Source organism: Ambystoma mexicanum, chromosome 11 (assembly GCF_040938575.1).
Source record: "Ambystoma mexicanum isolate Mex_15411 chromosome 11, UKY_AmexF1_1, whole genome shotgun sequence".
In the NCBI taxonomy this organism is placed as follows: Eukaryota; Metazoa; Chordata; class Amphibia; order Caudata; family Ambystomatidae; genus Ambystoma; species Ambystoma mexicanum.
The window spans coordinates 307,683,109-307,709,630 of NC_090934.1; positions in this window are offsets into that span (position 1 = coordinate 307,683,109).

Sequence of the window (26,522 nt, forward strand, 5' to 3'; positions counted from 1 at the left end):
CGTTGACCTGCTTGAGTTTCAGGTTGGTCAGGAGGGATTTGTGTGCAACTATTTTAAAGTCACCCATTGTACAGGTTTCTGTGAGAACAACGTAGGAGGACGGTTTACTCAACAGTTACTGCCTATAGAAGGAAACTACATACGTTTTTCACAAAAAAATATATTTATTTTAATAGTTTCAATATAAAATGTCTCATAAAATGGTGCAAAAAGTACATATTCATTACATTCATCACAACACTCTAAGAATATAATTAATTATGAAAATGACAAAAAACATACAATATTTCTTAAAATTAGAAAAGCAGCAAATGTTTATCTCTCATTAATAAGTGAATCAGCCCATAGGGGAAAATCCTATTAGGTCTTGATTAGGATCATTTACGATCTCTAGATCCTTATTTATAGTCTAGTCTTTGTTCTAGACTATGAACTCAACATGTTTCAGTCCTCCCTTTCCTTCTATAGGGAGTAACTGTTGACTAAACCGTCCTCCTACCTTTCTCTATATTAAGAATTTGTCTTTCCCAAAACCAAGGTAGGAATCCACCCTGCTGTAGGAGTGGATTTTGGGATCTCCCTATTAGTTTTGTATTCTGTGAGAACAAGCATGTCCATTCCCCCGTCGCTGAGGAGTTCATGTATTTCTGTACTATGCTGTGACATTGATCTGTTGTTGAACAGATTGCAGTGAATCTTGTTTTCTGTGCCTTGTTTATCCTTTGGGTGTTATGTCGGTATGGTGATCGCACATTGGTTCATCCTATCTTTTGATCCAGTGATTGGCTTTGGTTTGGGGGTTCAGAGGTGGACCCTTGTTGCTTCCAGTTCTTTACTGAGGAGGTTGTGCAGGTTGCATGTAGGGTTGATGTCGGTTTCAAGGGTCTTTGTGGGTTTGCAACATAGTATTCTGTTGTCTCGACAGTCACCCATGATAAACTGTGTGCTCAGGTGGGTTGTTTTCTTGTTCTTTGATCCTTATTAAGTCTGTCAGTGGTGTTTCCTTATTCTTTCTCTGTGTAGGTAACAATTCTTTGGATGACTAGTTGTGAGGGTTTGTAGGTGGATAGGTATTGGGAAACAAAGAGCAATCTTTGCTTGAGGTGTCGCAAAAGGGCTCCCTTCTTTGAAGAGCCTTTGTGTGAGGTTTCTGAGAGTATTGAGATTCCAAGACATAGTTGATTGCATTGTTTGGCTTTCTTTGCTTCTGCTTGTACCATTTTGGGTAATTCTTATCCTTAGGTCTTTCCATGAGTGACGCATTTCAGTGTGGTTTGTGTGGTTGGTTACTGTTGAGATATGGTGGAGGTGGGCTACCTGTGTCATGGTGGGCTTTGGGTGCCTGTTGATTTTCTTTTGTGCTATCCAGATATTGCAGTGGTACATTATCAAGAAGGGACACTGTCCCATGGGCAAGATATCACAGTTGTAAGGTATCCAAATGGGAGAGTATCACAGTGGCAATAATATTTCAGTGGTAGATTTCTGAGGTGGGAAGATATTTCGGTTGCTAGTTATCAAAATGGGGAAGCAACACAGTGGCAAAACCTGATACCTGATAGCGGTTAAACGCCTATCTAAGGCTAAATCTAAGGATGGGAGTAAGCTACAACCATCGAATAATAATAATGGAGTCCTATTCCAGTCTGTCAAAATAAAAGGGCCTATGCTAATAACCCTATTGCCAATCCTTATTGCTAAATACAAAGTGGTGTGGGTCGGCAGTATATGCAAAAAAAGGAAAAGTGTTCAAGCAACAAAATGTCAGGACAGCTCAGCAGTTGGCCTCCTTTATCCATGCTTTCAGAGCGGGACAAGGTAGCATGCTCGAGCCTCGTACACCTTCTGGCTTCCTCAGCACGAGGATGCAGTTCATTGGTTCAGCTGGTCTCAAACTACTCTGGCAAAGTCTTTAAGAAACAAAAAGGATTCTCAAAAGAAAAGTCTCTTGTCAAAACACAGGCTTCCTCCGCCTTGAAACAAAGTTCACTTTGCTTGTCAAACACAGACTTCCTTTGTCAGAATACAGGCTTCCTCTGCCTTGAAACCGAAGTTCACTGTACTTGTCAAAACACACAGTTTTACCTTCTTTCCCAGTTGCTGCTGGTATTTGTAGTCCCTTTTGCTACTCGTACAGTTCGATATCTCAGTATCAGGACCTTCTGTGCAAAAGTCTCTTTGCCATTCAAAGTCTCTTACTGCAGAGGGTCTGATGTAGGAAACAAAACACAAAAGTTTCTCTCCTTTGTCAGGATTCTCACATTCATAAGTTCACACTTGGTATCCATCCTTCGGGCTTGGACCACGGGTCCCCCTCATCTGGGCTCAGACCCCTTCTCTCACAATGTTCACAATTCACAACTTGGTCTCCTTCATCTGGGCTAGAACCATGGATCCCCCTCTTCTGGGCTCAGATCCCTTTTGACACCAGAATTAGAGACTTTCGACTGTGTGCAGGATTTTTCTTGACCCGCTCGCAGAACTACTTCTATTTACATTTCTTTACAACTGTTTAACTTTCACTTCTGCCAATTCTCAGATGGATACCTTACAGAGACCTTCGATTGGGCACACATGGGGTGCCGGACCACTCTGTCTCTGTTACGCTCACCTGGTTTCCGCGGGGGTGTTGGGGCGTGGTTGGAGCTCTCCCTCGAACTGGCTCCTCGAAATCACCTTCCCCTTCTGAGAATGGTTGGGCCTGCGGCTCAGGAGCTGGGTTTTGCCCCTGTAATTTTGTGATGAACAGCTATCCGTCCTGCTTTCTTTAGCAGGGGCGCGTAGAATGGACCAAGTTACTTCACTGGTCCGTGGGGGTGTTGATCCAGACCGGCTGCGACCAATCCATGTATAAGGTAAGTCTTTGGTATGATTATAGTTTGTTCAATTAAAGTGCTTGTATTCCGTTTTAAAAGTAATTCTTGCAATGTCTAATTCCCTTTCCATAGGTGCGGGAATAGAATCTGGATCGAAGAGAATATGGAGAACTTAGAGGCTGATGGAGTTCCAACAGTTACAGGTAAGATGGTCTTCATAAGGGAGTTTTAGTCTCTTGTATTATGCGGCAATGCGAATGCATATGAGTCCTAACCTGTTTTTTCTTGTTTCCTCATAGATGTCAGCCACCGACGAAGAATGGTGTCCGGTTCCTCGATGAAGATTGCAGGAGGAAGTCTCCGACTCCGATCGTGATGGAATGGAGGCAAGAAGAAGAGTCCGGCACAGGCCGCGATGAGTTGCAGGGGAGAGGCGCGCTCTGCGGTGTAGTGACTGGAGCGCTCAGCGGTGTAGCGGCTGGCAACAGGTAAGATGTGCGCTGTGCTCAGCGATGTTGAAGCTGGTAAAAGGCAAGATGCGTGTCCGGAGATGGAGTGGCCGTCAGCAGGTAAGACGCGTCTGCAGCGATGGAGTAGCTGGAGGAAAGTTGCTCGCAGAGATGGGCGGAAAACTGCAGGTAAGAAGCGTACTGCAGCGATGGAGTAGCTGGAATGAAGACCTTCGGAGAGTGGGACGGAAGACTGCAGGCAAGAAGTGTTCTCGGAAGAATCTTCAGGATGAGGCTGAGAACATCCAGAGAGGCACCGGTGAGTACAGCGGGAGCGCTACGCTGCTTGGAAGCAGAATAACGCGAAACGAAGGGCACGTGTATGGGCTGGCCTTATATAGGTTGGCTCGGGCCCCTCCCATTAGCTCCGCCTACCAACCCCACCTTGCCCTTCTTTGGGCCTGTAGCACGTGCCTCCCATTTCTGATCCATGGCCACGCCCGGCCCAGCTGCACATGCCCTGGGCCTAGAGTGTGCAGAGCACACTTTAAGATGAGCCTGGTGCCAGAGGCGACAGGACTGGGTCCAATGGGACCCCGGGGATGAGGAAGGACTGGCCCCATGACTAGTGGCCATGAAACCCCCCTCGCAATGCCCCTCTCACTGGTGATCTTCCCCCTGGCCCAGGCTTGGTTGGGTTATTGCGATGAAACCGCCTGATCAGCCGAGGTGCATGGATAAATTCCACAGGTTCCCAAGTGCGATCTTGGGGCCCATAACCTTTCCAATCGATCAAGTAGTACAGTTTTGATCACACTACTTTAGAATCCAAAATGTCTTTAACTTCATATTCAGGTTCTCCGTCGATAATCTCGGGTTCCAGTGGTTGTGTACTCCTTGATTCGGGTTTCACAGGTTTTAGAAGAGAAATGTGAAATACAGGATGGATTCGCAGGTTGTCTGGTAGCTCTAGCTTTACTGCGGCGGGGTTGATGATGGTCTTGATGAGATAGGGCCCTAGATACCTGGGGTGGAAGACCCAAGGTCCTTTTAACGGGATGTTTCTGGCCGCTAACCATACTTTATCTCCGACTTGGTAGTGTGGAGCTTTTCTTCTATGCCGGTAAGCAAACTTCTTTTATTGTTCTTTGGCTTTTGTTAAGCTCTTGGTTGCTTCCTTGAGGGTTTGAGTGATAGTTTTATGCAGCGAGGTAATTGCCGGCATTTCCAGCTCGTGAAGTGGGTCAAAGGAAGATGTCCGGGGGTGCCGACCGTTCATGATGAAGAATGGGGTTTGTCCTGTGGATAGAGTTATTGTAAGCAAATTCCGTTAGCCACAAAACGTCTTTCCAGGATCCCTCTGTCTGTTATAGCATGCACCTCAGGTACTGGTCCAGTGTCTGGTTAATCCTCTCGGTTTGACCATCGGTCTGGGGATGGTGACTGGTAGAAAGACAGAGATCAATCTGCGCTATTTTGCAGCAACTCCTCCAGAAGGTTGAGACAAATTGCGTTCCACGATCAGAGATCAATACAGAGGGGAAACCATGTAATTTGACTATTTGCTCCAGGAACACAGTGGCCAGGATTCCAGCCGTAGGGAGTCCTTTTAGCGGAATAAAGTATGCCATTTTAGAAAATAAGTCCCCCACTACTAGAATGGTACTAAAGCCCTCACAAGGGGGTAAGTCTGTAATGAAGTCCATGGACAAAGTATGCCAGGGAACCGGTGGTATGCTTAAGGGATGTAATAATCCTGCAGGTTTAGTCTTCTGAGATTTTTGTTGTGCGCACACTCCGCAAGTTGCAATGAATTGGGCTACATCTTTTCTCCAGGTGGGCCACCAATAGTTTTTTCTGATATTGGCCCGTGTTTTAGTAATCCCGGGGTGTCCTTCCACTAGCGAGTCGTGGTAATTGGCGATGATCTTGTCTTGGATCTCTTTGTCCTTAATGTATAGTCTTCCCTGAAAATAGGGTAAGTTGTCCATGACAGAATACTGATCTCCTTCAATCAACCATTCTTGTTGGGCGGCCTGATCCATTTGTGATTGGAGGTCGGTCTTTAATTCTTCCCAACAGGCAGTTACTGCAATCTGGTTCTGAATTTGTTCCTCTGGAATAATGGGTACAGGTTCTGATGGTATAAATGCATCGTGGTTGTCGCCCATTCGCAACAGGGCGACAACCCCTGTTGCGAATTGGGTTGTCGCCCCATTCGCAACAGGGGTTGTCGCCCTATTGCAAATGAGCGACAACCCCTGGGCGAATGGGCGAATCAGCTTTTCCGTTCCGTACCCCAGGCCGGTACGTGATTATAAAATCGTACTCTGCGAAGAAGAGAGCCCAATGAAGCTGACAAGATGATTTGGCCTTGGCTGTCTTTAAGTACTGCAAGTTGCGATGGTCCGTGATAACGGTGAGAGTATGCCTAGCTCCCAGGAGGTATTGCCTCCAGTGTTTAAAGGCTCCTTTGATTGCCAATAGCTCCTTGTCAGTGATGGCATAATTCTTCTCAGGTGCTGTAAACTTGCAGGACCAGAATGCTATAGGATGTAACTGTCCGTCCGGTATCAGGGTCTTTCTGTGATAACACCGCCCCCATGGCCACATTGGAGGCGTCGGTCTCAACCACATAAGGTAGATCGGGTCGAGGGTGCCGGAGGATAGGGGCCGAAGTGAAGGCCGATATTAATTCTTGAAATGTCTTTTCAGCGTCAGAGGTCCAAGAAATTTTTTTATTCTTTTTTTAGCAAAGAGGTGATAGGATGGACGATTCGCGAGAATCCTGGAATGAACCTCCGATAGAAATTGGCAAACCCGAGTACACTCTGCACCCCTTTGATTGATGTCGGAGATGGCCATTGAAGGACTGCTTCGACCTTTTGAGTATCCATGTGTACTCCTTGAGGGGTAAGCATGAAGCCCAAGAACTAGACTTCTGTAACGTGGAAAAAACATTTTTCCAATTTGACGAATAAGTGGTTCTTGCGGAGCTTTTCTAATATGGCTCTCACATGGCCCACGTGCTCTTCCTTGGATTCTGAGTAAATAAGGATATCATTGATGTAAACAAGGACACAGACGTCTAGCAGTTCGTGGAGTACGTCGGTCACAAAGAAAGGGCAAAACCTGATACTCAAAGAGCCCATATTTGGTTTGGAATGCTGTCTTCCATTCGTCGCCCTTTTTCACTCTGACCAGATGGTAAGACCCCCGCAGATCCAGTTTCGTATAGATTTGGGCATTCTTTACCTGGTCGAGTAGTTCAGGAATGAGTGGCAGCGGATACCTATTTTTTACGGTAATCTGATTCAATGCCCTATAATCTATGCAGGTCCAGAGGTCCCCTTCCTTCTTCGGTACGAAGAAGAGAGCTGAGGAGGCCGGAGACTTGGATGGGCGGATGAATCCATTAGCTAGATACTTCAAGATATGTTCGTAGGTGCTGATTTTCCTGCTCAGTCAGGGCGTAGATTCTGCTGCAGGGAACTTGTGCTCCCGGGACCAGATCGATTTTGTCAGGGCTGGGGCAATTGGCAGTGTTTTGGGGGTTCTGGGGGCAGCTAAGAGGGCCCTGGGGAGTCCAACCACCTTGTCCAGGCGTGTTCTCCTTCCATTTTGCAGGACAAAGGCCCAAGGAAGGAGGACCGCCCAGAGACTACATTGCCCAGCAGGCCGTGCGCATCACGGGCCTGCTGGGAGGAAAAGGACCACACGCGCGCTACTGCGCATGCGCGAGCCGCGCCCAGAAAGCAACGCTTGCAATCCTGACCATCGGCAAGAGAGGACGTGTATATCTCGAGCTCCTGCAGGCACGCCTACACGGGGCACCGCCCGCCAGCTCAACCCCCGGCCCCGCGTACATGAAAAGCTAAGTACACGTCTTTTTCCTAGAACAGCTGACTTATCCCGTCGGAGGGAAACGCGCTACGCGCTGTGGAATTAATGTGTTGACATTTTCGGAAGCACGAAAAGACGAGTTAAACTATTTTGCATGCAGAGCATGAATACTAACCCAGAGTTGGAGTTAGCTTGGCGGTGAAGCAACCGCACCTTTAACAATCTTTAACCCTTTAGGGAACGTTCCTTAGGAACGGCAATTTCGCACGCACGTGCACTGACTTTGTTTTGCTATTTTCAGCTTGTTGTTTGATCGGATTGGTGAGACATATCACGCCCATCAACACGAAAAGGCCGAAGGACCTAGAAATCCACAGAACACAGAGATAAGTGTTTTAGCACCTCGTGTTCATGTTATTGTTTGTTACTCTTGTACAGGGTGAGGTGGGGAACTTGTAATCTGCATATTGGTGGGGAGTTACCATGATATGATGTGATGTTGGGAGGGTTTGCCTTCATGACAAAATGAGGGAGAAGTTCATGTTTGAGAAGGCAGTTTGAAAACCAAAGCAGCACTAGAGAATACCAAATCTAGGTGTAAGTTGGTTAGAGGCTCCAATACAAAGGCCTCCAAAGGAGAAATTCTGAGAGAGTGATGGTTGTGAGAGAGTGTGTGTGAGCATAGCCACTGCCAACAACCATCAGCAAGAAGAGCACTGGAGTCGAGGAGCATGTTTCCCTAAAACCCCCTTGCCCATCCATTGTGATTCCCTAAACCTCTTTCCGGTTATCCTGAACTCCCTCTACCCATCCACTCAACAAACCCTAACCCTCTTTCCCCAGAGGGTTGCGGTGGCCTGCAGTTTCCATTTCCCAGGTGCCAAGACCCAATGGGGAGGGAGGAGTTTGTGCTGCCTCTGCGCCTGTCAAGAGGAGTGAGGATCTGACAGAATTGCGAGCCCACGTATTCTTTCGGCGCCTAGGCAGCACAATTATGGCAGACGTTGTAGCCCTTCTCCAGGACCTGAAGGCTGAATTGCCAGCAACCAGGCAGGATTATCAGAATTTAGCAGGTCAAGTCCATACCCTGACTATCCAGACTCGGGCCAAAGCAACGCCCTTGCCCAGACAACCCCCGCCAACGCCAGTACAAGTGCAGGTAGCCACTGAACCATCTTTGCCTCTTGCTGCCCCCGAAAGATACCATGGGGACCCACAGAATTTAAACCAGTTTATCATGCAGTGTCAGTTGCATTTCTTGACCAAGCCAGGAATTTTTAGGACCGCACAAGCTCGCACAGCATTCGTAATATCCTATCTCACGGGGGATGCAGCTTCTTGGGCTACACCACTGGTTCGCAAGGACGATGCCTTATTGTACAACTGGGATACTTTCTTGGATGAATTCGGTAAAATATTTAACCGCAGGGCTGCAACATTGATTAAAGATCGAGAATTGTTGACGCTGAGGCAAGGAAGCAGAGACTTGGTTTCATATGTCACAGCCTTTAACCGATTGGCAGTAGAAACCGATTGGCCCCAGGAAAAGAGAATGGCCCTATTCTATCAGGGTCTAAGGGAGGAGCTGAAAGATTTAGTAGCGCAAGTAGACCCCCAACCAGAAGACTGTTCCACCATGATTGATCTGGCACTACGATTAGATCAGAGACAAAGTGAACGTCGCCAAGACCATCTTAAATGGGACAATAAGCCTATGGTTCGGCTGGATCAACAGAAAAACACCAAGTTATCTGAGAAGGGAACCGAGGAACCGATGCAGATTGGAACCATCCGAGGCCCCTTGACTAAAGAGGAGAAAGAGAGAAGAAGGAGAGAAAAATTATGTCTCTATTGCGGAAAATCGGGTTACTTCGTCCGAGAATGCACCAATAAACCACCCACCAAAGGAACCCTGTTGGGAAACGCCCCAGCTCGTCCATGAGGGGGGTGAGGGCGAGCGGATCTGAAGATACCCCAAAGATGCTAGCAAATGTACATCACACTCCGTCAGCTCACATTATGCTGGCTGGTCATCTGGAAGTACAAGGAAGGCGCATACCAGTGTCACTTATGGTCGACTCTGGGGCCACTGGTAACTTCGTAGACGATCAAGTAGCGAAAAGACTAGGACTTTCGTTGGTGACTAAAGAACAGCCAGAACAAGTGAAGTCAGTGGATGGATCACCGTTGGTTTCAGGCGCGATCACCCAGCATACGCAGCCAATGCAACTAGAGTGTGGGAAGGGACATCAAGAAATTACTGAGTTTGATGTGATTTCTGCACCACAATTTGGATTCATTTTGGGCCTAACTTGGCTAAGACTCCACAACCCAGCCGTGGATTGGGCCGCAGGTACGCTACAGTTCTCGTCAATGCATTGCCAGGCTAATTGTAGTGTGGGGAAGTGTTGTCCCCACTTCATAGGCGGCAGTACAGATGTGGTTCTACCTGAAGAGTATGAGGAGTATCGGGATGTCTTCAGTAAGGTGGCCGCCGAGACCTTACCACAACACAGGCCTTTTGACTGTCGCATAGACTTAGAAGCGGGCGCTGTGCTACCTTGTAGCAGAATATACGCACTCACTGAAGCCGAGAATGAACACCTGAAGGAATACATTGAAACCAATTTGGCAAACGCCTTCATACGACATTCTACATCCCCGGTATCCTCCCCTTTGTTTTTCATACCAAAAAAAACGGGAGACCTGAGGACGTGTATCGATTATAGAGCGATAAATCGCATTACCATCAAAAACCGTTACCCGTTGCCCTTAATCCCTGTGTTGTTGGACCAAGTACGAGGATCCACCATATACACGAAGTTAGATCTGCGAGGCGCGTATCATCTGGTACGCGTCAGAGAGGGCGACGAATGGAAAACGGCCTTTCGGACCAAGTTTGGCCTGTACGAATATCAGGTCATGCCCTTCGGGCTGTGTAATGCCCCAGCAGCATTCCATCACTTTTTAGATGAGGTGTTACGTGGTTACCTAAATGTCTTTGCCATCGTATACATCGATGACATCTTAATCTATTCTCGCAATGCTGCAGAACATCAGGGCCATGTGAAGGCTGTTTTACAGAGGTTGCGGGAACATAAGTTGTATGCCAAACTTGAGAAGTGTCAATTTCATCAAACCACAGTTGAGTTCTTAGGATTTATCTTGTCACCTCAAGGCATCACAATGGATCAAAAGAAAGTGCAGGCCATTGCCAACTGGCCCTCTCCGAGTTTAGTGAAGGATGTTCAAACAGTGTTGGGATTTGCCAATTTCTACCGCCGGTTTATTGACGGTTTTGCCAAGAAGGTCCAACCCATTACACAACTACTACGAAAAGGAGTTCCTTTTCAGTGGAACGAAAAGGCTGAAGCTAGTTTTCGAACTTTGAAAGAAGCGTTCGTGACAGCACCAGTGTTGCAGCATCCAGACCCTTCTAAGCCTTACATCGTTGAAACCGATGCATCTAGTTATGCGGTGGGTGCTATTCTGTCGCAGCGTGATAACAATGGGCAATTACATCCAGTCGCTTACTACTCACAAACTTTGCTACCGGCTGAACAAAATTATGTTATTGCAGACAAGGAACTGTTGACTATTAAGGTGGCCTTCGACGAGTGGCGTCATCACCTCATGGGAGCCCATCATCCTATCACCATCTATACCGACCATCGTAATTTACAATTCTTGAAATCCGCCAGGGCGCTTAGTCCGAGACAACTCAGGTGGGCCATGCAGTTCCCAGAATACGACTTTGTCGTCACATATCGACCTGGAGTGGAAAATCGAAAGGCAGATATACTCTCTAGGTATCCGGAGGCAAATTCGCTTCTATCAAAGACCATAGACGAACCCAAACCAATTGTGGACCCGGCACAAATAATTGGAAGTGTGGTAGTAGACGCCATATTTGAAAAAATCCGAAAGGCCATGTCAGCGCAAGATCTGGTGCAATGGGCTAGCAGGGGTCAAGAGCAAACGATCAAGGAGGGGTTGCCATTTTACAAATCAGCGCTATACTTACTTACTATACCGCTTCGAAAACAAGCCATCAGGTGGTGCCACGACTCCCCTTTCGTGGGTCATCCTGGAACACTGAAAACCAAGGAGCTAATCATGCGCCATTTCTGGTGGCCTAGTTTACAAAAAGATGTGAAACAATATATATCAAGATGTGAAACCTGCTTAAGGAACAAAACTGAACACAGGAAACCTGGGGGTCCCTTGCAACTCCTTCCAACTCCTCCGGCACCATGGCACACAGTATCGTTGGACTTAATTGTCGAATTACCACCAAGTCAGGGATTTTCAGCTATACTGGTTGTTGTGGACTACTTAACTAAGATGGCTCATTTCATACCATGCAAGGGCACACCAACAGCCAGCACGCTAGCGAACTTGTTTTTACAAAATGTGGTACGGCTTCACGGTATACCGTATGGGATAGTTTCAGATCGAGGACCTCAATTTACTTTGCGATTCTGGCAGGCCTTTTGCAAAACAGCAGGGATTGAAATTCGGTTGTCCACCAGTTACCATCCAGAAACTGATGGTCAAACCGAGAGACTAAATCAGACTTTGGAACAATGTTTGCGTTGTCTGACTCAAGGAAAAGAACACGAATGGGCAGAAGTAATTTGGCTGGCCGAACTGGCTTACAACAACGCCATACATGCCTCAACCAAGGTCACCCCATTTTATTGTGCCTACGGCTATCACCCACGATTTCAGCCTGTGCCACATGAACCAGTGCCCGAAGTTCCTGCAGTCAGTGAGAGACAGAAACATTTGGAGAGCATCTGGCAAGCTGCGCAACGCAATCTAAATCTCGCTAAAGCAACTTACAAACACCATGCTGACAAGAAAAGGAGACCAAGTCCTCAATACCAGGTGGGGGATCGGGTGTGGCTTTCGACACGCAATCTACATCTACAGGGCTCCCGCAAATTTAGCCCCCGTTTCATTGGCCCATTTCCGATTAAAGCTCTGGTCGGCCCTGTGGCAGTAAAGTTAATCTTACCCCCATCCATGAAAATACACCCGGTGTTTCACATCTCATTACTAAAACCAGCCCCAGCTTCCATAAGATCCAAGAAACCCCCACCGGTCTTGAGAGATGGCATTCCTGAATATGAAGTCCACAATATCCTAGACTCACGCCGTAGACAGGGATCTCTTTGGTATTTGGTGGACTGGAAGGGGTATGGCCCAGAAGACCGCTTGTGGGAGCCCGCATGTAATATTCATGCTCCTCGGCTCCTCCGCCAATTTCATGTGTTACACCCCACTAAACCAGGGCCTGCTGGAGGGAGGGGGAGTACTGTCAGGGCTGGGGCAATTGGCAGTGTTTTGGGGGTTCTGGAGGCAGTTAAGAGGGCCCTGGGGAGTCCAACCACCTTGTCCAGGCGTGTTCTCCTTCCATTTTGCAGGACAAAGGCCCAAGGAAGGAGAACTGCCCAGAGACTACATTGCCCAGCAGGCCGTGCGCATCACGGGCCTGCTGGGAGGAAAAGGACCACACGCGCGCTACTGCGCATGCGCGAGCCGTGCCCAGAAAGCAACGCTCGCAATCCTGACCATCGGCAAGAGAGGACGTGTATATCTCGAGCTCCTGCAGGCACGCCTATGCGGGGCACCGCCCGCCAGCTCAACCCCCGGCCCCGCGTACATGAAAAGCTAAGTACACGTCTTTTTCCTAGAACAGCTGACTTATCCCGTCGGAGGGAAACGCGATACGCGCTGTGGAATTAATGTGTTGACATTTTCGGAAGCACGAAAAGACGAGTTAAACTATTTTGCATGCTGAGCATGAATACTAACCCAGAGTTGGAGTTAGCTTGGCGGTGAAGCAACCGCACCTTTAACAATCTTTAACCCTTTAGGGAACGTTCCTTAGGAACGGCAATTTCGCACGCACGTGCACTGACTTTGTTTTGCTAATTTCAGCTTGTTGTTTGATCGGATTGGTGAGACATATCACGTCCATCAACACGAAAAGGCCGAAGGACCTAGAACTCCACAGAACACAGAGCTAAGTGTTTTAGCACCTCGTGTGCATGTTATTGTTTGTTTCTCTTGTACAGGGTGAGGTGGGGAACTTGTAATCTGCATATTGGTGGGGAGTTACCACGATATGATGTGATGTTGGGAGGGTTTGCCTTCATGAGGAAATGAGGGAGAAGTTCATGTTTGAGAAGGCAGTTTGAAAACCAAAGCAGCACTAGAGAATACCAAATCTAGGTGTAAGTTGGTTAGAGGCTCCAATACAAAGGCCTCCAAAGGAGAAATTCTGAGAGAGTGATGGTTGTGAGAGAGTGTGTGTGAGCATAGCCACTGCCAACAACCATCAGCAAGAAGAGCACTGGAGTCGAGGAGCATGTTTCCCTAAAACCCCCTTGCCCATCCATTGTGATTCCCTAAACCTCTTTCCGGTTATCCTGAACTCCCTCTACCCATCCACTCAACGAACCCTAACCCTCTTTCCCCAGAGGGTTGCGGTGGCCTGCGGTTTCCATTTCCCAGGTGCCAAGACCCAATGGGGAGGGAGGAGTTTGTGCTGCCTCTGCGCCTGTCAAGAGGAGTGAGGATCTGACAGATTTGGCAATTGTATGTTCTGTGTGGTGGTAGGGTGTTGGCTTGTTCCTTTTGAAACACATCTGCAAAGTCTTGATATTCTGAAGGCGATGAGCCTGACATTCCCAAGATGGGTTTCCCCTGGTGTTGTAATCTCCTCACATCCTTAAAATAGCAACTCTTGGTGCATTCTCGAGGAAAGGTCAGCCTTCTAGTGCGCCAGTTGATCCTTGGGTTATGGGTTTCCAGCCATGGCATTCCTAGAATCATTTGGAACTGGGGAGCTCCTATGAGGTCAAACGAAATGCTTTCCCGGTGACCATCTTGACATGTCAGCAGTACCTTGTCGGTATGTTGAGTCACAGGTCTCGAAGACAGCTGAGAGCCATCCACGGCTGTGACATTTTCCGAGTGCGGTTTTTGCTGAAGTGGAAGGCCTATCCGTGCCGCCAACCCCTGATCGATATAATTTCCCACTGCCCCACTATCGATGTAGGCTTCTAAAGCATGCACTTTCGATGGTTGTTGGGGGTGAATTATCAGTACTGGAATGACCAGGTGTGAGGTTGTTACAACTCTCTTGACTCCGCTCGACAAGTTGACCTCTCCACTTGCCGGGTGGCTGAGTTTTCCGGCTCCTGATCCTTGTCTTGCTTATCATTGTCCGTAGTGCCTACCGCCTTCTTGGGGGCTTTGTGGGGCAGTCCCACAGGAAATGTCCGGCATTTCCACAATATAAACAAAGCTGCTGTTCTCTTCTTTTTTCGATTTCGGCCTTAGAAATTGGAGCCCATAATCCCCCTATTTGCATAGGTTCAGGGGTTTCATGAACCACCCTTAGTCTGAGTGTCCCGAGGCCTTACTTACACTGATCATCCCCCCGTCCTTGTGCGGTCCATTTTTTGGTCTTGTAGCCGGTGGTCTAACTCCATGGTTAGGCTAATATAGTCTGCACAGCATTCAGGTGGGTTAACAACTTGAGCTAGTACATCCTTTAACTCACCACGAAGCCCCCGGTAAAACAGCATGGTCCTTTTCTCCTCCGGCCAGTTGGTCTGTGCTACAAGGCGGTTGAAGGTGGCAATGTAAGTCAATAAGTCATGGTTTCCTTGTTTCAGCGACAGTAGTTCGTTATCCAACGCTTGCCCTTGAGTGTGTTCCCGTTGGAATTCTGCTAAATTCTGAAGTATTGGATCATCCTGGGCCACTAATGGTATGGACAAATCAGCTGCGCAGCCTCCCAAATAAGAAAGCACAAAGGCCAGTCTGGCACTGTCATTAGGGAAGGCTCTGGGTAGACACAAAAAAGTGGAGGTGGCACTGGTACATGAACACCGCATATTTGTTCGGGTCGCCAAAAAAGCATTTGGGTGGGGCAAGTGCAACCGTCCCTGGGAGTACCACCTGTACTGGATGTGAGGGTTGAGGTACCGGCGTTGGTGTAATTCCAGGTAACGGGACTTGTCCTGCGTGTGCCTGAAGCATTTGTCTTGCCAGGTCATCTGTTCGTTCTCGGGCTATAACAAGGTCTCTCCTCAGGGAATTAGTCTCTTGTCGCAACTCTCCCAATAGCTGGGCTAACTAGTCGGTTTCGGAAATTTCCATAATGCCCAGGTAGAGGTTTGGATAGTCTTTGCGTTCTGTTACGCTCACCTGGCTTCCACGGGGGCGTTGGGGCGTGGTTGGAGCCCTCCCTCGAACTCGCTCCTCGAAATCACCTTCCCCTTCTGAGAATGGTTGGGCCTGCGGCTCTGCAGCTGGGTGTTGCCCCTCTAATTTTGTGATGAACAGCTATCCGTCCTGCTTTCTTTAGCAGGGGCACATAGAATGGACCAAGTTACTTCACTGGTCTGTGGGGGTGTTGATCCAGACCAGCTGCGACCAATCCACGTATAAGGTAAGGCTTTGGTATGATTATAGTTCATTCGATTAAGCTCCGATCGTGATGGAATGGAGGCAAGAAGAAGAGTCCGGAAGACTGCAGGTAAGAAGCGTTCTGCAGCAATGGAGTAGTTGGAGTGAAGACGCTCGCAGAGATGGGCGAAAGACTGAACGTAAGAAGTGTTCTCAGAAGAATCTTCAGCATGAGGCTGAGAACATCCAGAGAGGCACCGGTGAGTACAGCGGGAGCGTTACGCTGCTTGGAAGCAGAATAACGCGTAGAGAAGGGCACGTGTATGGGCTGGCCTTATATAGGTTGGTTCAGGCCCCTCCCATTAGCTCCGCCTACCAACCCCACCTTGCGCTTCTTTGGGCCTGTAGCACATGCCTTCCAGTTCTGATCCATGGCCACGCCCTGCCCAGCTGCACATGCCCTGGGCCTAGAGTGTGCAGAGCACACTTTAAGATGAGCCTGGTACCAGAGGCCAGAGGCGCCAGGACTGGGTCCAATGGGACCCTGGGGATGAGGAAGGACTGGCCCCATGACTAGTGGCCATGACAGCCTCGCAGATTTGCTCTTTTGGACTACAAGTCCCAGAATGCACATTCGAGGTTTGGTTCTCACTTCGCCAGTTTCAGGCACTTTTGGGATTTATACAAAGTTCTTGACACAACAGGTTATCCCTCAGTGATGAGGTGTTAGCGGGTCCTCAATGGGGATTCACTTGAGGTCCTAGCACCTGCCCCTCATCCACCTGGGTTTCTAGAACTTTCCCAGGGAGCAAGCACTGATTTAAACACTACCAGAAAAGTGTAGCTGGGGTTTTGGTTCATGGGCACGGCTCCCCTGCCACACTTTAGCCCCCTTTGTACTCACAGGCTTCAGTGTCTTTGCAGTCCATCCCCCCTTCTGGCTTCCAAAGTTCTCTCAGCTGCTGACTTCTACTTCTGGTCTTCACGGTTCCCTCAGCATCCCCAGCTCACTCAAAATGCTGTTTCTGGCTGCTGCTTTTATACTCCCAGCTAGAATTGATTGCAGTCAGGTGTGAGTAGTCCCTCCCTCCATGACCCTGCCTGACCTCATTATCGGGACAACATGGAGACTGCCGATAGGAATACATTGCCCATGGATTCCTATGGGTAATCCTCATGACTCCCACCTGCTTCTTCCTCATCCCACTAGTTGGACTTCTAGAATAGAAGAAGGGATTGTTGGAGTTGTACGTTTTCCTGGAGATCATGGAAAAACCATGTAGATTTTCATCAGGTTGAAGGGGGTAAATATATTATGATGGGTGAATGGATTTTCTATTGGGTTTTACTTTCCCTGGTTGTTTTCTCATTTGTCTTACAGATAGGTACTGGGGTATGATGGGACAATATCCCATGACAACTGAGGGGATGTCGGGTAGCGGTGTATCGGAACGGGAGGAATGCTATGTCTCGCTCCGTGGGCGTGTCTCTGATAGTCCCCAAAGACCCCCTGCCCAGGTGATCCTCCCTCTCTCATCCACCCCCAGGGCTGGGATCCAAGAGCGATGCCCCTCCACTGGCCACCTGAACAAAGGATCCCCTGGAATTGCCTGGGAGAAATACTTCAGGTTTCTCACAGTTCACACACTTGTGATTCCTGGTATACTCTCCTACCAGGACTTCTTGCTTTCATACACTTGTGATTTCCTGGTATACTCTCCTGCCAGGGCTTTTTGTTTTCACACACTGTTGATTGCCTGGTATACTCTCCTGCAAGGGCTTCTTGTAATGACACACTTGTAATTGCCTAGTATACTCTCCTGCCAGGACTTTTGATGTTCACATACTTGTAAAATACTCTCCTGCTATGGCTTCCTATATTCACACAGGGCTTCTGCCCTTCCCCAAAGTTGCATGTACATTTAGTTTATCACTCTGTCCTCTGGATATGTTATCCTGTCTGGGCTTCCCCATATATGCATAACATATGTCCATTTGCTTGAAAGGGGTTTGTTTGCAGCTTTATTCCTCTTTTCACATTAAGTTCATTCATTCTTTCTCTCTCGGTTGCTTGTGGCTTAATCACTAGCACACAACCCAGGGTCCCCACTGCAACTGGGTGGACTCACCGCCTCTTCTTGGCGTCTTTGGTTTCTCCCACAGTCAACAGGAGCAGCATCTTGGTCCGCTTCATTCTCGCTACCGTTACCTCCTGGTTCCTTGTCTCTCACAGCTTCCACTTAAGCTTGACTACTGTAACAGCCTCTACCTTGGTGCCAACCAAGCTATAATCAAGAAACCTCAGATCCTCTAAAATAATGCGCTGAGAGCAGCATTAAATATTCCCAGGAGAGAGCACATCTCCCACATAAGAATATCTTGCAATTGGTTATCCATTCAACAAAAAATCGACCTAAAAACCCTCTGCCTCACCTATAAAGCCTTAAACCACTTAGCCCCCCAGTACATCACCAACAAACTCACTCTTAAGCCAAACACAAGAATCACCAGATCATCCAATACTCTCTGCCTCATTGTGCCCAGATTCACCGCCAAAAGAGCGGGGGGCTCGAGCTTCACTGTCCTCGCCCCTCAACTCTGGAACACCCTGCCACTGAATATTAAACTGACCAAATACTTCCAATTGTTCAGAAAACTACTCATTAGTTGGCTTCTGGAGAAGGCAATCCTCAGATAGACTAAGCTCAGTACTAACTGTTTACATTGTACATACTCTGAAATGCTTCCTACTTCCTGCCTGTACATACCATGTATGGCATATTTCCGCCACAATTGTATAACTGCTTTTATACTGTAACTATGTAACCTGTCCTTAAGCGCCCATTTACCCCTGGGTCTGGAGGGCTATAATAAATAAAATAAACAAACAAACAAACAAACAAACGTCAGCTTCTCTCTGGGCTCTGGTAAGGAAAGCACAGCTCCTGGTTACTGGCTCCTGGCTTTCACACAGAGTGTCTCTCTTGTGCAGCCTCTTCCTTCTTCGTTGGTGAGCCGCCTGGCTCCATCACGCCAGTAATTGCCTTTCGGTTTCTTAACCTTTAAGGAGAGATACAGCTCTCTCATGCCAGCAGTAGACCTCAATTCCCTGCTTCAATTCCCTTTTAAACTGGGCACAGGTGAATGTGAGCAACCACTAGAGCGCTTGCCAGGTGTGCAATACCCGAGGGTATCTCCCATAACAAACCTTGAGAAACCTATATTCAGGTGGCCAATGAAGGGCTGATGCGCGCAGATCAGGGGTGAAAGAGCGAGAAAGGCTCACCAGGATAGGGGAGCCTGAGGTTGTACTCGGGTTAACCCAAGGGAGATGCAGTATTGTACTTAGGGAAAAGGAGAGGAGGAAGAAATCTCTGAGGCTTTTAAAGGATAAAACATCTCTACCTTACCTCCTCCTGTTAAATCTCTCCTACCCAGATCAAAAGACCCCTCTGTCCAGCGCCAATCCTCTAAGATCTCCAACCTGCTTGCACCCGATATCCCTGTTTCCCTATGCCCTACCCGAATACTCCCAGTCGTTTTTTGTCCTGTCCCTCTGGTTATTTTTTCCCAAACATCCAATCTACTATGACAGACAACTACCATTCCCACAATCCCCTTGTTTAGTTCACAATTCCGGTTATTCCCGTTTGCTCTGCAAACCCTCCTCCTCATTTCACAAACCCTTCAAAATCTACCCTTCTGACTTTACCAACACCCCTAGGGCAAAGAACATAACTTCCCATGACAAACCCGTTCGTTTTGATACAGACACTTTGTTACCCCATGGAAGATGGCAGACTAACACCAGAGCCGTTCACCGGACATGTCCCAATACAAGTGTCGGAAAAAGTCAGGCAATTGACGAGAATCACACACACCCGATAGCCCTTTCCCTTCGCCACAGGGATAAAAGATGGAGCAAGAGAGCACAGGACGAGCAAGGCAGACCGCACGACGAGACAGCTATCCAGACCCAGAAATTCAAGAGGAGAAAGGCGGGAAAATATCGAGAGGCTGATGAGAGACACAACCTTGCCCTTGTTCGACAAAACCCTGTGAACCCTCCGATGAAAGAATCATAGGCCGAGGACAATAGCCCAAGTGTGCTGCAGCAGATGTCGAGGGTACACAGAGCGTATCAGCGCTGAAAAGTCAGAGCGAGGGAGACTCCTGCTTCTGTGGTACTGGCCTTCACTCCAGTAAAGAGCAACGCCAAGTGGTTCATCACAGCCGGTGAGTCGAGGGGAGAACCGACAAGAACCGAGCTGTGGTAAATGAAAGTCGCAAAGTGGAAAAGTGAGCACTGTAACATTGCAAAGGGGAGACCAGCTGCAAAAGAGTATTGGAACCACGTGTTAACTCCTTGCTCCTCCTCCCCTATGCCTAGGCTCTCACCCTTCTCCTCACCTGTGTCACTGGATTCAGAGCTGCTTGCAGGTAAACGGCGTCTAGATGTGTAGTCCTTCTCTTTCATATGAAGTAGGTTCCTACCTCGAGAGGAAGCCACAGTGGCCGCCTGTAAAATGGCAGCCCTGTGGCTCCCTTCCAGAAGAAGGACAGGAGCGGAAAAAAAGTTCAGTGGGTACAAAAAACCCATAGGTTGTAGCGCGTTCCAAACTGTCCTTGTGCCACAAAGGTAGGTATTACGGCTCCGGTGGAATGTGGTAGTTCTTCTTTATGGACGTACTTTCTGGAGTACGAGTTAATGGCAGGAAGAAGGAATGTGCACAAGAGGCAGAGCAACGGCAGAGAACCTCCGCTAATGAGAGTAAGTAAGGAGGCGGTCTTCCCAAGATGAGCGAGCCGGCAAGGTAGCAGGAGGTGAAGGGCGACAGAGACGGATCTCCGTGGGTGAAAAAGTTAAAAGGAAAGGAAAGGAAAGACCAAGCAGCAAAGGACCAGAAGAGAACTGACGAAAACGGAAAAGGGACAGAGCAGAGGAAAATAGAAGCAAGGCTAGTGTGGAAGGACTGCACGAAGAGAGAGCGAACGGAAAGATCCGAAAGAGGGGAAAGGGAAACCAGCTGAGGCACGAGAGCCAATGACAAGAGGGGTGAGAGCAAGGAAACGGAACGGAAAGGAATATGAGCGTATGACCGCAAAGAGAGAGCTAGCAGCAGCGGTTGCAACGCACCGACCGCCAGGAGAGAAACAGGTAAGAACCTCCCGGTGGCGGCCATGATGGAAAAAGACTAGACCAGCACATTGCAACTGGAGAAAAACGTGGAGGGACGGACAATGGCGACCCAACCTCCACCTATTCCATGTGCGCCAAGAGCCTGTGCGCATGACAGTATGCCCCCTCCGGTGCCCTGGTTTACCCGGATGGGCCCTATGGAATTTACCCACCAAGTTAGGTGCATGCATAAAGGAAGCAGGTTCCCACAAGTCCTCCGACCGAGGGTACCCCTTTCAGCTGACTAGATATTCCAGCCGACCCCGATAATAGCGGGAGTCACAGATCTGTGCGGCTTCAAATTCGGCTTCTGAGTCATAGTGGGCATTGGGGACTGCTGGCATCTGTCTACTAGCCACATCAGGTACATAGGGCCTGAGAAGAGAAGATTGAAAGACAGGATGAATAAGGTTTAGAGCCGGGGGTAATGCAAGTCTGAAAGTCACAGCATTGATTTTAGCAGAAATAGTGAAAGGGCCCAAAAAGCGAGGAGATAATTTTGAAGGATGCAACCAACGGGGCAGGAACTTGGTAGAGAGCCAGACCTTTGAACCAACCCTCCAGTCCGGGCAAGTTCTGCAGTGTTAATCAGCTTGTTTCTTGGAGATCTTTTGACTGGCCTGCAGACTGAGCTTAGCAGACCGATGAGCTTCCATAATCTTAGTCAATGTAGCTTCTATGGCCGGCACGTTGGTTGGCCCAGAGTGTGCAGGAAAAATGCTCCAGGGATGAAGGCCATAGTTGCAATAGAGTGGCAAGAGACCAGTAGCGGAATGTTTGGCATTATTGTATGCAAATTCTGCGGTGGGAAGTAGAGGCACCCAATCGTTCTGCTGCTGATTGATATAGCAACAGAGATACTGCTCAAGTGTAGCATTGTGTCTCTCCGTTTGGCCATTCGTCTGTGGTTGGAACCCCGATGACAATGCCCTGTTGATACCAAACAGCTGACATAGCACTTTCCAAAAGTTCAAAGTGTACTGGCTTCCTCGGTTAGAGAGGATCTTATCCGGAAGTCTGTGTATCCTGAATATGTCCCAAACGAATACCTCTGCCATGACTGCACTGGTAGGAATTCCAGGTAGGGGCGAAAAGTGAGCCATCTTGATTAGGGATTCTACCATTACTATGACACAAGTACAGGAATCAGAAGCAGGTAGGTCAACAATGAAATCGGTGGTAATATGGCTCCATGGGCGAGGTGGCAGTGGTCCTTGCTCTAAGAGACCTATGGGTTTACCTGGGATTTATTTATTTTATTGCATTTGTTACATGCCCAAACCCCTAGGTATCATGGCGAGGTTACAGACAGTTTGTTAAACATTTGTTAATAGGCCATTATGGCGCAGTTATAAGGGTATTTACAACAGGTCAGTGGTACAAGTCCGGAGATATTTACAACAAGGCAGAGATCACGTACAAGTACAAAGATAATTACAATAATCAGAGGTACAGCACAGGTACAGTACTATTTCCAGTTAGTATGGTGTCTGTTTTTATTGGTATTAGTTAAATAACCAAGTTTTTAGCAATTTTTTGAAGCCTGTGAAAGTTTCCTCATTTTTGATAATGAGAGGAAGGGAGTTCCAATGTTTGGGGCTAGATATTGGAAGCTGCTGCCACCTGCTCTAGTATTTCTGTAGCGGGGCAATGCTAAAAGTGAGTGGTTATTAGATGTTAGGGATCTAGTGATTTCTTTTTTAGCTATAGCGTGGTTCAAATAGATGGGGGCATTTCTGTGGAGGCATTTGAAGGTGATGCATAGTGTTTTGAAAATGACTCTAGCTTTGTTGGGCAGCCAGTGGTGGTCTCTTCTGGTCTTGGAAATATGCTCAGATTTTCTTATTCCAAGGGCAGCTCGTAGGGCTTTATTTTGTATTAGTTGTAATTTATTGAGGTTCGAGATGAATGTACCAAGTAGTAACACATTGCAGTAGTCAAGTCTTGATAAAATCAAAGCCCTGACCAGGGTAATGCAATTGGTAGGGGTAAGGAACTGGCGATAAGGGCAATTAGTTTGGCAGTATAGGAGGTAGAAGAGGAGAGAGTGCTAATGTGTTTTGTCATTGTGAGGTTAGCATCCAAGTAGACTCCTAGAGATTTTACATGTTTCAGTACAGGTATCATGGTACCATCTATGTTGATGGAAGAGTAGTCTGGATGAAGTGCACATATTTTAGTCTGGGGGCCCACAATGAGAATCTCTGTCTTCTCATTGTTGAGGCAGAGGCTATTTAATGCCATCCAATTTTGAATTATGGCATAGATTTTGTTTATAGTCAGAGTATCTTGGGTGTAATTCCCTGAGAGTGGGATGAGGATCTGGGTGTCATCTGCAAAGTTAGTGTAGATGACACCCATATCGTCTAGAGCTGAGAAAAGAAGTTTAGTGTATGCGTTATAGAGGGTGGGTGAGAGGCAAGAGCCTTGAGGTACTCCAATGGGGACTGGGAATGGGTCTGCAGCTTCTTTGCTTATAGAAACTCTGGGAGTTCATTCCACTAGAAAGGATTTGATCCACATGGTAGTGTCAGTGGAGAAGTTGAAATCTTTGGCTAGGGTGGAGCAGAGTTTATTATGATCCAAAAGATCTAACGCTGCGGATAGATCCAGTAAGAGAAGAATGCAGAGTTTTCCTGAGTCTCTGATGGAGTCCATCTGGATTTTAAGGTCCAGGAGGGCCGTTTCCGTGTTGTGATTAGGTCAGAAGCCGGATTGTCTGGTGCCAAGGAGCTGTTCTGTTTTAGATGCGCTTGGACTTAATTGTAGGCTATTTTGTCAAGGATTTTGAGTAGAAACTGGACTGTTGTTATTGGCCTATAGTTAGTGGGCACAGAGGGATCTAGGGCAGGTTTTACTAGAAGGGGTGTAACCCAGGCTTCTTTAATACTGGCTGGAACCAATTTGTCATTAAATAAAGCATTTACAAAATTGGTTATAATAGGTGTAAGAGTATGGGCACATGATTTAACTACTTGCGCTGGGATGGAGTCTCCTTTGCAATTTGAGGCTTTGAGTTTAGATATGGTGTCAAACCCTAATTCTTGTGAGAATGGGGTGAAGTAGAAAAGGGGGTTAGTATTCTCATTAGAATTCAGGAGGTGGTTGCCAAGGGCAGATTTGCCAGCTAGTAGTTGCTTTTTAGTTGTAGTTGCATTCAAATTATGGCTTTGTAGGCACAATCTGTCAAGGCGACAGAGATAAACTGTGCAAAAAAATTATTTTATAGCAAAGGTATTAGAAACTGTGGTTACAAAAAAACCATTTCATTTAAGCCACTAGTGTTAATTGTATAAATCAAAAATACTCAGACTCGAGACAGCGCCAAATCCACTATTGAAAAAAGTTTTTAATTCATGTTGACCTTTGTATGACACATGTTTCAGCTAAAACTGTTAGCCTTTCTCAAATGCGGCTTTAGTATTAAAGTAACAAAAACAAAACCAGAATTGTAGAGTAGTGAATATTAGGAAAACAAGAAATGGTAAAAAAAATTGGGATAAGGGGTAAATAAATAAGATTTGCAAATAGTTAGCGTATCTAATCAAACAAAAAAGACATTTATATTTTGCACAACAGACAGAACATTCGCTCGAAATCATAAGAGAAGAAATCACAGAGAATCAAGTGTTGGTGTAAGGGAGGAATCACGGGGTAAAAATGCACAAAAAGAACAAATATACAAACATTATATTAAATAGAAAGGAAAAGAGATAAAGAAAAATGGTTCACTAGTCTCGAAATTTTTTTTCTGGAAATATGATTTCACAATTTTTAGTAAGTCGTTCATCCAATTGTTGTTACCTGTATAACTATGTATTTTCAGAAATTAGTATTGGTTCAGGTTCATGAATAAATGGGTTCAATCCCTAATGAAGAAGAAAATATACACATGCAATGTTCAGTGATTAATTTCTATGGTAAAACCTAATTCTATTCTTTTAAAATAATCGGTGTGTATGGGATGGTGCGTGTCATGCACTAGAGCGTTATTTGCCAGATTTTTTATTCCAAAATTGCGGTTTTACCAAATATGGTCACTAATGCCATAGCCAAAGACTGAGAGCATTTGTTAATTTTTAAAGGTAGTGCCGGTTGAGTCTATTCATTGCAGTACTAGGTCATTATTTTGAGAAACACTTGAGGTCTTTGAGCCAATTTATGTACTTAATAATCAGTGCCTAGTGCTTTCCAGTGAGTTCATAGGTGCATTTGACTCTCTGTGACTACTTCTCTTATGATTTCGACCGAATGTTCTGTCTATTGCGCAAAATGTAAATGTATTTTTTGTTTGATTACATACGCTAACTATTTGCAAATCTTATTTATTTACCCCATATCCCAATTTTATTTTACCATTTCTTGTTTTCCTAATATTCAATACTCTACAATTCTGGTTTTGTTTTTGTTACTTTAATACTAAAGCCCGTATTTGAGAAAGGCTAACAGTTTTAGACGAAACACGTGTTATACAAAGGTCAACATGAATTAAAAACTTTTTTCAAAAGTGGATTTGGCGCTGTCTTGAGTCTGAGTATTTTTGATTTATGCTTTTTAGTTGTAATTTTGTTTTGTAGTAGATCAATATTTGCAGCTAGGGCATCTTGAATGGTGGTACACCACTCTTTGCTGGAATTAGTGGAGTTTTTGGCTGGGGCAGGGTTTTCCAATTCTTTTAGGATTGAGAAAAGTTATTTTGAATCGGAGGCAGCATTACTGATCCAAGCATTATACGCTTTAGCTTTGTAGTTGATGATGGCAGTTGTATAGGATTTGTTTGCCTCCTGGAAGGCTTTTTCAGACTCTGCGGTTGGGTGTTTTCTAAAGGCATGTTCGAGGGCACGTTTAGTTCTCCTAAGTGTAACTAGATCATCATTGAACGAAAAACATGATCGTTTGTCAGAACGTTTAGTTTTGGTGGTAAGAGGAGCTATGGCGTTTATGGGAATTGTACGATCTGACCGAAAAAAGGTCCGACCGTACAAAAAGTCTGAAAAATGCTACCACCAAAGCTTTGAACACTAAAAGTTTGAAGCTTTGGTGGTAGCATTGTAGGTAAGTATACATTTTTAAAAAAGACTGGGGGACTGCTGGGGTGTCCCCCGCAACAACCCACTCGCTATAATGTGTGGATTAGTGAGCAGGGTGTTGCGGGGGACACCCCCGCAGCACACCCGAAAATAAATAAATAAACAGGAGCTGCAGGGTTGTCCCCCGCAACACCCCGCTCACTATACTGAGTAGTATAGTGAGCGGGGGTTGGTGGGGACACCCCTGCAGCTCCCAAAAAAAATAAGAAAAAAAAAAATAAAAGGACCCTGCGGCGCCGGTTCACAATGACGGAAGTGAAAGAGAACTGGTGCTGCAGGGACTCAGCGTTTAAATAAGGTAAGTAGGGTTTGTTTATGTTGGGGGTGTGGGTGTGTTGAGGGTGTGGGTGGGGGAGTGTTGTGGGTATGTTGTGGGTGTGGGTGTGGGTATGTAGGGGTTTTGAATGCGTGTTCGCATGGGAAATGTGCAAACCTTTTGTGGTTCGCACATTTCTCATGCAAACTTTTCCGCAGATCCCGTTTATGGTAGAGGTGAGGCAGTTATAGTAAGCTTCTGCTAGTAGGCAAGGGTTGTCACTGGAAATTGCTGTGGTATCTAAAGCTTTGGAAAGCAAGGGCACTACATTTTTCCGGTGTAAGCTTGCAAGGATTTCTAGGTTCGTAGGAATTGGTTATTTTGGGTTTGATTAGAGGGGGTTCATTGGAGCTAATGGTGAACTTGATGTGGTGGTCCATCTAGGCTAAGGGAGAAATAGAG